Genomic DNA, 11,345 nt, shown 5'->3' on the forward strand with positions numbered 1-11,345 from the left:
CTTTTTTCTTTTCTTTCTTTTCGTTTCTTTTCTTTTCTTTCTTCTTTCTTTTCTTTTCTTTCTTTTCTTTTCTTTCTTTTCTTTTCTTTTCTTTTCTTTTCTTTTCTTTTCTTTTCTTTTCTTTTTTTTACAAGGAATCTTTCTGAGAGACATGTTTTCTGGAACTTTGGTATGACTCTCTGGTGTCATCATGGTCTTCATGGGACATTAAGAATGTTCTCTCTGACGTGTCATTCTCTCTGCCAAAATCAAGCAACAACCAGATTGTTGCAACCTTCCGGAGAATTTTTTTCTGTTATAAAGGACCACCAGCAGATGGCAATCAAAGAACACAAAATCTAAGCTTGTCCTTCAAGAAGAGTTTGATAGATTTAAGACTGATAAAATGGGAAATTTAAGATAAGCAGAACTCTTGGTACCAATTCTTGAGAGAATCACAATTTCTTATGTTCCAAACAAGTCTTCTTCCACCAGCAACTGAAATAAATATCTAGCCTCAAAAAAAAAAAAAAAAAAAAAAAAGGCACCAGGCCAGGGACCAATTCTGAGATTCTTTAGTTGATCAAATGAGAACTTTACTTTTGGTTGCTCTTTGTGAAAATGAATTAGAAGAGCTTGTTGTTTTTATTTAGGCATTATATTTCCTTTATATCTTTTGCTTACATTGTTAGTGGGGATGAATGTTCACTGGTGCGGAAAAATGGCTATTTGTGTAAATTATTTTCCAATGATAAAAGATATACAGCTGTAGTAGAAAAGAGCTACAAAATCAGAAGGAATTTGCCTGAAATCATCCAATGCTCCTGGGGGTGGGGGGAGGGGCACGTGGAGGAGGGTGGAGGAGGGCAATGGTGGAAGGAGGTGGAGTGGGCCTGGGGGCAGGAGGCGTTTTTTACCAAACCCAGGGATTTTAGAACTGCTTGTACAACAACAGGACTTTCTTTCCTCCTTTTTGCTGTTGGCTTCTGGAGCCGTACTCAGAGTGGATTCTCAATTAAACCAAACATTCTCAATAATGTAACCATTAAGCATGGAAGGCTTTGTGCTTGTTGGTAAACTCTGGCATTTTTGCTGCCCATTTTCTAAAATCACTATGAGTCCAAAGAGAGAGTTGCAGTGTGGTAGAGCCTGCAAAATATGAATATTGCTAATTTGTTAAGTTGAGGCAAAGAAAATTTCAGCTTGTAGTTTACAAGTCAGGCATTTTTGATGGCATAACAGAACCCCTTTATATGTGGCTATAAATTGTAGACAATGATTAACCTGTTTTGTTTTTTTTATTTACAACACCTTTATGAAAAAAGCCCCATAGAGCATGTAAAAAAATAAACATTACACCTAGAGAGTTTGGGGGAATAATCAATGTTTAAGAAGCTATGAGCAGTCAATAATATTTTTTGGACTCTTATTATGTATTAAGCGATATTATCTCAAGACAGAAAAATTAGCTTCATATTTATAGGTGGGGGAACTAAGGTTCAGAGACGTTCATCATTTGCCAAGCTTATACATCTAGGAAGTAACTGAGCTGGGATTAGAATGTAGGCCTATTTGGGGAAATGTACGCACTTCCCTACACGGCAATGGTTGGCCTTATTCTAAAAGGTGATATTAAACATTTGAAACCTCCTAACATATTCAGAAATTTAACCAAATCACCTGGGGAAGTTGTTAAAGATTCAGAGTCCAGGTCATACCCCTCGAGATTCTAATTCAGACGATTGGGAATGGGGACCCTGGAATCTGGCTTTTTAATGAGCACCCCACAGTGGTTCTGCTGTGCGTAGTCTTCTGACCTTAAACACAGGAAATACAGGCCCAACCTAGTGTACTTTAACTTTCCTGAGCAAAGAACCCTGATGAAAGTCCTGGGCCTCTTTTTTTTTTTTTTTTTTCAGATGAAAGCCCAGGAGCTGATGAAAGCTCTGGACCTTCTTTTTTTTCTTCAGAAAAATACACATTTTACACCCCAAATTTGGCATTTGACTTTAAGGGGTTCTTGGACACTCTGAAGCCATGAACACTCAATTTCCTACACGGTCCAGTGAAAAGTGGCCTAATTAAAAGTCTCTTCCATCTCTCCACCAAGAGATGTCACTCTTCAGCCTCAAACAGCTGCCCCAAAACCTCTAGTTGTTGTTGTTGTTGTTGTTTTTTCTTTTTCCTTCCTCCTCAACTACAAAGGGAAAAATTTCCCAGGAAAATGAGTTTACTGTTTGGGAAGGAGCTTCCCCTTGTTAATAGAGCAAACTCTGGCTCAAGCTTCAAAAAAATTAAGCTGAGATGGAAGGATAGTGTTGTCTATAATCACAATGAAAACAGATCTGGAAATAAAGATGTGATTAAAACCTACCAGTAGGGATCACAGATTAAAACAGGCACAACCTGTCTTGTGAAGGGTCATGAAATTTATTTTCCCAAAAGCCCCTTCTCTGACTTCTTTTCAATCCCAAGGTTTTCTCATAGGTCTCCATGTTGAAGCTAACCTTTGCATCTTTAAATAAGTCAAACCTTCTGGAGCAATCCTTGGAACATGTACATAAATAATATTAACACAGAGTCTTCACACATTTACCTTTAATAGGTCGGGTCTGTAAAATAGGAAGAGCATAAGGAGAACATGTAGTTCTCTCTGTAGGCCTGAGGTCTCTGGAACCCTATGGCTGGAAGTAAGGTGTGTCTGTGAACACTCTGATATTGTACATTAAGTTATATGTGTATATATTTTTTTCTGGGGAGAGAGTACACGTCTCTCATCAAATTCTTAAAGGAATCTTTGACAAAAATTTTAAAAATGATCATTTATGGGGTGAATCTTATTTCACAAGGGCTAGACAAGTAAGCAGGGTGAGCAGAGCCATGTGGTTCAGGCTTGGTGAGCATCTTCTTCAGACAGTGCTAGACAACATTGTATGTGTTGTATACACGTTGTGTGGATATGACAGCGTCAGGGTGCGTGTTCTGATTGTGGTTTAGATTTGGGGCACTCATCCAGAAACAGGTCTTTCTTGGTATGAAAACAGGAGCACGTGTTTTGGATCAGAAAGACCTGAATCAGTGACCAGGCAGGTTATACTCCCCTCTCTGAGTCCTAATGTATCTGTAAGTCAGGGATAATCATTTGTAATTTGTCATGTTATCGGCGGGCAGGCATGAAATAATATACGTAAAGCTCCCAGCATAGACTTAGGCACAGGGCAGACACTCAGAAAGGTTTGTCTCTGTCCCTGTTTCTCACTCCACACTGAGATCCCACCCCCACCCCCATGACACACGAGCACAAACTCTGCTGCGTAGCTGGGGCTACACCTAATCAGACTGATTGGAGTCCGGTCTGGCAAACCTGAAGGAAAACCAGTCTCCTCTCCATCTCTGCTGCAAAGGTAAGCAAGGACCTTAGGCACAGAACATGCCTGAGGATCACAGGGAGTTACAAGGGATGAAAAGACATCATTCCTGGACCCTAATAGGGAAGACATTGCCAATAATAAATTAGCAGAAGCCATAGGGCCTGGACACCAGCAACATACACACAAGCACAAATATCCTACACACCTGAAAACAGATTGTGCCATAGAAAGGAAAAACCACATGGAGTTGATTTAGGAAACAGCTATGGAGAAAATGACTACTGAGCCATAATTTTTCGGCGCAGGAAGGGATATGATGTGGCGGAGCAAAAGGGAGAAAGCTAAGGAAGGAGGTGAGAGTGTCAAAGGGAAGCTTAGGGGGGAGGTGGGCATGGCGCAGATTTGCAGGGCAGCCGGGGAAGCCATGCTGGAGGGCCTGTGGAAAATGACAGCAGCTAGGTGTGGGGGAAGGGAAGCAGCTAATTGGTAGAGACCCTTGAGACCCATGATTAGGAGTTTTAATTTAATTCAAGAGGCAATTGGAGCTATTGTAGGCTTCTAAGAAGGGGAGCGATATGATCAAAATGATGCTTGAAGACAATGGTTCTTGCTGCTGTGAGCAGGGTGGATTAGATGAAGGAGACCCTCAGCCAGGGAGGCTGATCTGACGCTTTTTCAGGAATCCAGGGTTACAAGGGCATGGCCTAGAACAGGGCTCTGGGAATGGGATGGAAGGAGCAGAACTGCAATATGTTATAAAGGGTAAATATTTGTTCTTTTTAGAACCAAACACTGGGTTAGGTGCTGGGATGCCATAGGGAAGAGGCACCGCAGTTGGGCTGGGGGGAGACAATTAATAAGATGGTGAGGTCAGTGCTAGGATCACACAAGCAAAGAAATATGAGAGTGCGTAGCAGGACCAGCACCTGAGTTGACCACATAGGTGGTCAGGAAAGCCTTCTCTGAGGAAGTGGTATTTAAGCTGGGAACTTAATGATAATCAGGCATTAACTGAGTGAAAAATCACTGGGAGAAGTACTGCAGGCAGGAAGCCACAGGATGAAAGAGTAGGAGTGGAGCCAGGAGGGAAAGGCAAGAATGGTTTCCCAAAAGGCTCAAGAGAGCAAGCAGGGTGGAACTAGACCAGGAAGGGCCTTGAGTCTCCAATATGGATTGTGAACTTTATCCTGAGGGTAATGGTTTGTTTTTCATTTTAGAAAAAAATCTCTCTGGCCATGTTGTGGGGAAAAAAAGGATTGGGTGTGGTGGTTGTTAGGATGAGAGGCTTGCCATAGTCATAGGGAGAGATGATTAGGAAGTAGTGCTGGAGACAGGTAAATATTTAGGATGCAGAACTTATTGGATGGGGGGCACCTGTGTGGCTCAGTCAGTTAAGCTTTCAACAATGGAGAATGATTATTATCCCTGGACTAAACTCTATTCTAGTTTATTCTATAACCTCTTAAATGTGAGGCCAAAAGGGTCAAATGATACCCAAGTAACTTAAAACACATTTCAGAACAATGTTGAAAATATTAATAAAACTTCAAAAATACCCATCACCCAACAAGTTAAAGTTCACAATGTCTGCGAGCCAATCACACATTACCAACTATACGAAAGAAGCAAGAAAATATGCACCATTGTGCAGAGACAACAATTAATTGAAGCCAATTCAGACCCGGTATAGATTTGGAATTAGCAGACAACACTAAAATAGTATTCTCCATATGTTCAAAAAAGTAGAGACATAGAAGATATTTTTATTATTGATATTTTTGAGTTTTTTTTCACCAGCTGCTACAAAGGGCTTTGTTGTTTCCATTTGGTCCATGGCTTGGGAGAGGGCTCCAGTGTGGCTGCAAGGAGAGGCTCAGGCACAAGTCCTGGCACCAGGGGGATGCCAGAAGGGCCCCTCAAAGGCTGCTGGGTTCCGTAGGCTCCTAGTCATGCTTGAGGGTGAGTCTTTCAAAGAGATACTCACTCAGCCCAGCCTGGGGACCAGCTACCCTGTGGAGGTTAGACAGGTGGTTGTCCATCTTCTTAATGAGTTTCACCTCCTCATCCAGGAAGTGATTCTCCAGGAGGTCACAGAAATGGGGATCTATGTAGGCAGAACCCAGGGCAGGCAGATCCCAAAGGGCCTGGCTCAGGTTCTTCTCCAGAACCAGGGAAGCTCCCATGACATCCAGGGTTTTACACTACTCCTCTTAGGAAGGCTTCTGCACATCCTGGAAGTGGGCACTGCCACCAGGATTGTTTTGCATCTTCAAGAGATGCTCAGCACCCTCTTACTTCCCCTCAGCCAACTTGTAGAAGAAGGGACCCATGCCTTCCAAAGCCACATCTTTGCAGTCGAAATAGAAACCCAGAGAGAGGCAGGTAGAAGAGGCCCGCAGATGCATGTTGACCAGGTGGCTGACGGCAGCCTCCACCTCAGTGGAATAATTCTGACAAGTCTGGGAGCTCATGTTGGATCTGTAATAAGGAGCTAAGCTCAAAATAGGGTATTGGCTGGACCCAAAGGCAGAGGGTGGCTGAGAAGATGGCTCCAAAAGTTGCAACTAGAAAAAGGTTTGGAGGGTGGTTGGAGGCTGGTAGAAGGAGCATCCCTGGGTCTGTTCCATCCAAGTGCTGCTGAAGCAAGAGACAGATCTGCAGGACTGCAAGATGCACCACCAGAATATATATTTATTTTCTAATTTTTAAAAAAGATTTTATTTATTTATTCATGAGAGACACGGAGAGAGAGGCAGAGACGCAGGCAGAGGGAGAAGCAGTCTCCCTGCAAGGAGCCTGATGTGGGACTCGATCCCAGGACCCTGGGATCACTCCCTGAGCCAAAGGCAGAGACACAACCACTGAGCCTCCCAGGTGTCCCTCAAGGAGTGTTTTGGGACCTGTTCACATATAATGTATTCAGCCAAGGAAAGTCTCATGGACTCAGTCATTCAGTAGCTATTCTTTTTTTTTTTTCCATTCAGTTACTATTCACTGAGCATCGGACACTGCTATTGGGAAGAGAAGTCTCTGCCGTTGAGGAGGCTACGACCCAGCTCCACACACTCAACTGATGACCCCCACCCCGTGTGCTGAACAGCACGTAACATGAATGCTCTGGATAGAAAGGGAGCTCCGGCGCTGCAGGTGGATTGGCTTCTCCGACAGCCAGGGCTTGAGCTGCTCCCCGGAAAGGGCTTTACTGAGACTGGGACTTCGTGTGAACAAATGCGTAGAGTTGGCATTGGGTTTTGTGTCAATGCGGTGCACTTAAAAGGCGGTCACGCATCCTGTCTGACCGTGGCTGAGGGCCCAGAAGGGGAAAGAAGTAATGCTGGAACCACGGTTGGGCCATTTCTCAGGATGATGGCAGAAGGCAAGGCTGACACTAATGACAAAAAACACTTATGCTCCAAATTGACACCAAAGCTAAAAGCCGTGTATTGGATAAGTGTTGCCCAGTACCTACTGGAAAGAAATTACTAAGTGATGTTTTTGCCCACAGAGGCAAGAATTGGGAGTTTAAGGGAAATGAAATCCTTTAAGAATTGACATTTTAGAGCCTTTTGCTTTTTTGTGTCAAATTGCCACCGGGATGAAAAAATTGGAGGAAACGACGGAGTGCTCTATGTCTTGATTGTGGTGTTTATATGGGGGCAAACATTTGTCCAACCCCATTGAATTGCATACTTAAATGGGTGTGTTTTATTGTGTGCAAAGTATACCTCAAAAAGGTTTGTTTATTTATTTATTTATTTATTTATTTATTTTAAAAAATGTTTATTTTTAAAAAGCAATTTGAACAATAAAAAAATATCAGATATCAGAGTGAATCTATAAATACATATATATAATTCATCGGGCATACGTAATCACTATCCCTGGACTTCCTTGCAGCTAAGCCATACCATTTTGGAAACAATTTAGGACTTTCAAGGAGTAAGCAGGAAAATAAAAAGATTTTGAGTTATTAAAGTGACTGGAAACAAAATTTTCCAATTAACTATTATGATTATTAACCAGCCAGCATGGGTTTCCATAGTTAATGATCCCAGAGGTTTTTATGACTTTCATTTTTCTTTTGCCCTTAAACATGTTCTTCAGTAAGCCCATCATGGGAACGCACTGTAGGGGGTGAAAGGCATAACTTACCTGGTGTAATTAACCTCCCTAGACATTGTCTTAGGGGCACAGATACACTTAAACTGGCATTTTAGAATCTCTCTTTTCCAGCCTACGGGTGCATGTGTTTGCTGTGTTATTTAAGAATATCCAGTTCTGGGGTGCCTGGGTGGTTCTGTCGGGTAAGTGCCTGCCTTCAGCTCAAGCCATGACTCAAGAGTCCGGGATTCAAGCCCCTTCTCCCTTTGTCCCTCCCCCTGCTCATGCTTGCTCTCTCTCTCATTCTTGCCCTCTCTCAAATAAATAAAATCTTTAAAAAGAAAAGATATCCCATTCCGCTATAAGAGAAAGAAAAACACCTAAGATAGATAAAACTCCGAAGAATGGTTCAGCATAGATAGAAAGAAGGAGTAGCTTATGAGAGCTAGAACTCTGTTAAGTGTAGGATGAGTGAGCAAATAGACTTTGAAACATAGAATTCATAAGATGTGCTAGGTAATAGGTAGTGAGTAAATTGGTAACCTGTAAAATACATTATATGTTTAAGGACAGAACGACAAGAGTGTTATTTATAGACAAAAAAGGATGGAGAGACATGTCATGGAGTATGGATTATGCTACATCAAGGCTGATAGTTACACAACCAGCCACCTTCCAGTGATCTCAATATTATTCTTTACGGCCTCATGTATACTCTGCCCTAGAAATACAAATAAAACCCACAGCTGTTGAGCACTCTGACTGGCAAGCTTCAGGTCTGTGCAGGCACACTTGCCCCGTGTCTTTTCAATAAAGCAAGCATGTCGTAGTTCCAGGCACCTTCTTTCTGCTGACACATCCCACCTTGTCCATCCTCAACCCTGGTCCTCCTAACTACAGCATAAGCAGAGAGAGGAAGATAATCTCCCTTGCATGTGCTTGCCCCCTATCAAAAGGGTGTTAACTCACCCCATCTCTGTCCCCCTGTTCCCATCCTGTGTTTTAAATAGATTCAATATCTTTTTATTTGATTTGGTTCATGAGCCTTTCTGTTCCAAGACCTGTGGGAAAGCTTTCCTGGGGATGAAGCAGAAAGCTGTCATTCCTTGCAACACAGTCTCATTTGGGGGATGGTTAAAGCAGTCCTAAGTCCATTTGATATTTTAAACCATACTGAAGGTGCAAATGAAATTTTATTCCTCTGTTTCCAAACCAAATCAGTGTTTATCCATCAAGTCACTTCATCACATGCCCTGCCAGGTAGCATGCATGCTTAAGAGGCTACAGGGGGGGAATCCAAACATTTAGTGCAAGGGCAGGGGAGGAGGAAGAGGGATTTAGAGGGAAAGGCACATCCCTCCATGATTCCCATTCATTCACTGAGTTAATAAGCACCTAATGCAGCCCCACCAAGCTGCACTTGCTGTTGTAGGTTAGAGTGCTAGACACAGCAGAGTCCCACCCTCCGGGAGCATGCTTTCTCCAGGAGGCCACAGATGCAGGGAATCTGAATAAGCAAGCTAAGGGCCGAAGAGGTATTGGTAAAGAGCCATGGGAAAGAGAGCTGAGTGTGGATGCACCTGCTCAGGGGTATGCGTGTGCATGTGCCTGTGCATGTGTGTAAAAGAAATCAGACCTCACAGAAGATGTGTCATCTTAGAGATCTTGAAGCAGGAGTAGGAGTTCGCCTGTTGGACAGATGACCACACTTTGGCAGCCCTGTAGGAGGGATTAGCACGAAAAAAAGACTCAGGCATGTGAAAGAATGTGAGTGTGGAGCACGGAGGTGCTGGGTGTGGATGGAGCATAGAACATAGAAAGAGGGAGACGGGTGACAACACTGAGGGGTGGGCCAAATGGAGTCCTAGGGTGAAAAACCCCTGGTCTTCATCCAAAACCATGAACATTTTAACAGTCGCAGTCACCTTTGATTCCTCTCTCCCCACCCCTCTCTCTCTCCTTCCACCCACACCAGCTGCAAGTCCTCCTGTTGGCTCTACCTTCACAGAGCATCCGGCGCAGCCCCTTCTCACCACCCCTAGGATCCACCTGGGCCCAAGACCTGCCATCACTGGGTTCGATTGCTGTGATGAGCCTCTGACCGGGTCTCCCTACCTCTGTCCTTACCCAGGGCTCTCCCCAGGACTCAACACAGCAGCCCAGGGGAGCTTTTAAAGCTGAAGTTAAATCAAAACCCTCCTCTGCTGAAAATCCTCCAAAGCTCGCCTTCTCACCCAGAGTGAAATCCAAAGGCCTCCTAGTAATGCTCCCAAAGCCCAACATCACACCCCACCCACCTCCCACTTGACCCTTCTTCTGGATGTGCCCCTTCCTGCCAGATGACCTCCTTCACTGTGTCCCCTCCCCGGGGAAGCTGTCCCTCAGGCTCCCCCTCGGCCTGTACCCTCACTTTGCCAGGCTTTGCTCGGAATCACCTTCATGCAGAAGCCTTTCCTGACCGACCCAGGATAGAACCTTCCCGGCCGTCATGCCTGACCCCGTCCCTTGTTTTCTTTTCCCTGCAGTACTTGTCACCATCTGACATACTATATTCTTGGGGGGAGGGGGAGGGGTTCTACGGGGAGGGGGGCAGGTTTGGGGGGTTCTTGGTGGGCAGCAGAGCAAAACATATTGAGCAATAGTAAAGTGATAGTACAAAGCTCCCGAAGAGGGAGGGGACCGGAGAGGGTAGCCCTATATTCTTGTTTCTCTCCCAACCAGAGTGTCCGCCCCACAGGTGCAGGATTTCGGAAGGTTTTGTTTCCTGCGGAATTCCCAGACCACAGCACAAGGCAGGGCACAGCGCACGCTCCGTACATGTTTGGGGGGGAAGGAATGACTGGAAGGAGTTTGTGCAGAGGAGCGAATGCGCCTATGTCTTAGATCGTCTCAGGGAGGCTGAGTCTGAAGCAGGGAGACGGGCAAGGGGTATGGAAGGCCTTGCGGCAGAAAGGCCTAGATTCTGGAGACAGCTATAAAAAGAGCAGGGATCAAAAGAGTCTTTACAGACTGACTCACTGAAATAAGAAGAAGCAATAAAGAATAAATTCAATGTGACCCAACACATTTTTTTTTTAGATTTTTAAAAATTTATTTATTCATGAGAGACAGAGAGAGGCAGAGACACAGGCAGAGAGAGAAGCAGGCTCCTCGTGGGGAGTCCAATGTGGGACTCGATCCCAGGACCCTGGGGATCACATTCTACTGCTGAGCCATCCAGGTGCCCCTGGGCCTGCAAATGTTTAGTAAGGATTTGCTTAGGCAACGGATCATGGGAAAGAGGAGGAGGGCACAGACGGGACGGACTGTGTGCCCAGGGGGTTCCGGTCAGCGAGTCGAGGGCGCAAGGGAAGTTTGGTGCACCTGCTGGGAAAGCAGAAGAGGAACATGGTTGGTTTCCATCAGCGAAGGAAATTAGAGATGTCACGGAGGAGGGAATATTTAAACTGGGTCTTGAACCATGGGTAGAATTTCAGAGGCAGAGATGGGGAAAAGGCAGTGATATGACAGGTTTTGAATTTCTCTATTTCTACCGCCACGTAACTTTTGATGGAGTTGCGAATGACTTAGGAGACACAGTTCTTTCTACACCGCGTGAGATAAAGTTGTAAACCAAAGGACACAGCAAAGAGGAAAGGAAGAAAGAGTCAGAATAATTCACCACTCGGACCATTGGGTCCAAGATAAGGAAACCATACCCACAGGATTTTAAGAAAACCCAGACAAAATCACTTCCCTGTTGAGCAGTGTCACAAGGGAAAAAAACAGCAAAAAATCACCCAAGCGAGTAACTGTGCTGACTCCTGCACTTCGACCCGAGAGAACAATCTTCCGCCAGGGCCTCATCGTTTTACAGGCAGGTTAGCATCCTTTGTAGGCAGGATTCCTCCGTAA

The 11,345-nt window shown here is 44.5% G+C and overlaps 1 pseudogene; it reads right to left on the reverse strand.

Moving 5' to 3' along the window:
* Window positions 1-5,293: 5,293 nt before the first annotated feature.
* On the reverse strand, window positions 5,294-5,821 carry LOC106559596 (annotated as a pseudogene).
* Between the last annotated feature and the right edge of the window lie 5,524 nt (window positions 5,822-11,345).

This window comes from Canis lupus, chromosome 12 (genome assembly GCF_011100685.1).
Source record: "Canis lupus familiaris isolate Mischka breed German Shepherd chromosome 12, alternate assembly UU_Cfam_GSD_1.0, whole genome shotgun sequence".
Lineage (NCBI taxonomy): Eukaryota > Metazoa > Chordata > Mammalia > Carnivora > Canidae > Canis > Canis lupus.